The following is a 2,800-nucleotide window of genomic DNA, read 5'->3' as shown; positions in this document are numbered from 1 at the left end:
GCCTCAGGTTCAGGTTATCTTCTACCCTGCTTTACTCTGAGTAAAGTCACTTTTTTCATGAGTCTGTCTGTGCACACAGCCTGACTTTCTTATTCAGGCACTTACAAAAGATATGTAAGCTCCAAATCCATTCTTTATTAGAGAAGTCCTCTTCCTCTGACAGCCAGGAACCAACTCCAAAGATGACTAGAACCCAGTCATTGACCCTGCAAGGAACACTAAACAATGTGCCCACTCTGGGAACAGCAGGCAAGACTGCAGTGGGGCACCAGACCTCAAGACTGAAATGTAGGTAAGGGTGGGCCTGAGAGTACAGAAGCCTCCCTCTCCACACGGCCAGCCTGTGTCCCAGGCCTGCCTTCAGTTCCCACCATCCATTGCCACCCATGAGCCTTTACTGCCTCCTACTCAAACTCTATGGGCTGGAGCCACTGCAAGGTAAAGGCGTGGGGTAAGACCTACTTCATAAAAGGCAGGGACCCAACTCCTAAGGACAAAGAAATGACTGCTCACACCTCAACACTACACACACAGACACAATCACACTGCAGTGGCCACCGATGGATCAGCACAGGGGAAGCACCACTGAACCAGGGCGTGGGCTGCTCAGCCCCTAGTGGGCAGACATAGCACCAACAAAGTCAGGGCCAAACCTGACCTCAGATGTGAGCCAGTAAACTCCCGGAAGTAACTTCTGAATGTTGGCCTTCCCCTCACCAAGACAACAATGATCACCACAAAAACCAGGGTTGTTTAGTTACATGTCAGTTCTTTTCTGAGCAAGGTAGATCTGCCACGGTGAAGATGCTGTGACACAGAAAATACCCTTCTTCCTAAGAACAGCCTTGACGTCACTGCCATCAAGTGACAGGAGTCAACCAACTCTCCTGTAGTTGTACAAGAACCAACCAACTGCACCAGACACAAAATGTATGTTTACCAGGGCTGGCTAGGCTGGTCACCTAATTACCACAGAGTTTCTTTACCCAGCCAGAGGCAGACTCAGAAAAGGGTATAACAACAACTGAGAGGGGACAGAAATAGATGGGAGGAAGCATCTCCTTAGGATGAGAAAACACAGGACAGGTTGAGGGTACCCACAAAGAGAAGAGCTCTGGCAATGGAGAGGCAGGTGGGATTGTCCCTAATCTTGGAAGTCATTAGGAGCCATCTGAGAGAGTGGAGCATTTAACCTGTCAAGTTCATCCACTTAAGGTGGGTGGTGCATTATTATCTCCTGGTCTTCCAAGACATCCTCTCTAGCAGCCACCAAATTAGTGAGGGATTTGCTGCGAACACAATGGAAATACACATGGTGAATCTTTCCTTCTTCCTTCTCCCAGTACATCTGGATAGAGGGGGCTGTACATAATTGTAGATAACTTCAGACCTCCCACCAGATCTCCTCTTAGTCTTTTCTTTGCAGGTAGGGTAGCCTTCAATTCCAATGCGAATGTTCTTCAGGCCCGTTCCTTCAACACTGTTTTAGCAACATCCTGAGTCTCGATGTATTTGAAGAATCTGTAGAGCTTGGAGCTGTAGAGTATTTGGGAATACTTTTCCCCCATGGGTGGGGGGTGGTCTTCATCCCAGTCCAGAGTCCTCATCTGTCAGCATGACAATGTGACACTCTCACTCCCCTTTCTTGGCACAGCCCCCCATGGTGGGCAGAATAAGTTCCTCGAGGTAGTGATCAAACTGCTTGTGGGCACCATCGTTGCACAGCTCATGGAGTAAAGCACTTAAATCTTGACATCGGATAGTGTTGAAGTCAAAGTTAATTCAGAGATAGTCACACGTGTCTCTCAGATCTGGGATAGAGATGCCATCAGGACAGTTGGTGGTGCCAGTTTTGTAATAATCCATCACTGTGTGGAACACAGTGGCACTGATCCTTTTTGCAATCTCATACTCTTATCATTGGGTCTTGTGAAGTTGTATTCTCTTCCTGGTCCAAACATCCTTCCCAACATGGTATCCGGATAAGCGGTTTACCACAAAACGTGTGCCATCTACAAGAAGCGTCACTTTCTCTGGGGCTTGGGAGTGAGAGCTACCTCCGAAGCCTATGGCAATGTTTCCAAATCTCTCTGAAACGATGAAGGGCTTGTGGTTCTGCTTGCTTCAACTCTGGAGGCTATCTTCAGGGAGTGGCATTATTTGAGGATACTGAAGGCTTGCTGGCCGAGGGGCATAGCCAAGTGCAAAGTCTTCATTCCTGATAGCTAGGGGATAAGTGAGAACATAAAGTCCAGAGGACACCAAACTGCTGCTTTCTTTCTCTCGAATGGCAGCTTAGGTCTTATCTCCTAGGCAGCTGAGCTTTGGCTGCAATAACCTGTCACCATCACTGCCCTGTTGACCATTCATTCTTAGAGAGGAAGCCGGCCCTCTAGGCCCAGAGTCCCGACACCACCCGGGATGCCAGAAAGCAGCTACCATCGCCAGGATCCACTGTGCTCCCGGCATGGCAAATCTTATAAAGTAAAACATTTGATTGGGACATGCTTACAGCTTCAAAGGTTTAGACCATTGTCATCATAGTGAGAAGCATAGCAGCATACTGGTAGACATGATGGAAGATGGAAGAGAATTACCAGACAGTTCTTTATATGGATCTCTAGGCAACAGAAAAAGAGACTCTGGGTCTTGCCTTGGTTTCTGAAAACTCACAGCCAACCCCAGTCACTTAATTCTTCCAGCAAGGCCACACCCACCTCAACAGGGCAATAGCTCCTAACATTTCAACTAGTGCACAGCCTGTGAGGGCCATTGTTATTCAAGCCACCAGAGTGTCTAA

General features: G+C 48.0%; 1 pseudogene; it reads right to left on the bottom strand.

Moving 5' to 3' along the window:
- Positions 1-1,142: 1,142 nt before the first annotated feature.
- LOC127217094 (BTB/POZ domain-containing protein KCTD20-like) lies at positions 1,143-2,370 on the bottom strand (annotated as a pseudogene).
- Between the last annotated feature and the right edge of the window lie 430 nt (positions 2,371-2,800).

Source organism: Phodopus roborovskii, unplaced genomic scaffold (genome assembly GCF_943737965.1).
Source record: "Phodopus roborovskii unplaced genomic scaffold, PHOROB, whole genome shotgun sequence".
Taxonomy (NCBI): Eukaryota; Metazoa; Chordata; class Mammalia; order Rodentia; family Cricetidae; genus Phodopus; species Phodopus roborovskii.
The sequence above is the reverse complement of the archived record's forward strand: the minus strand, read 5'-3'. Positions and strand labels throughout refer to the sequence as shown.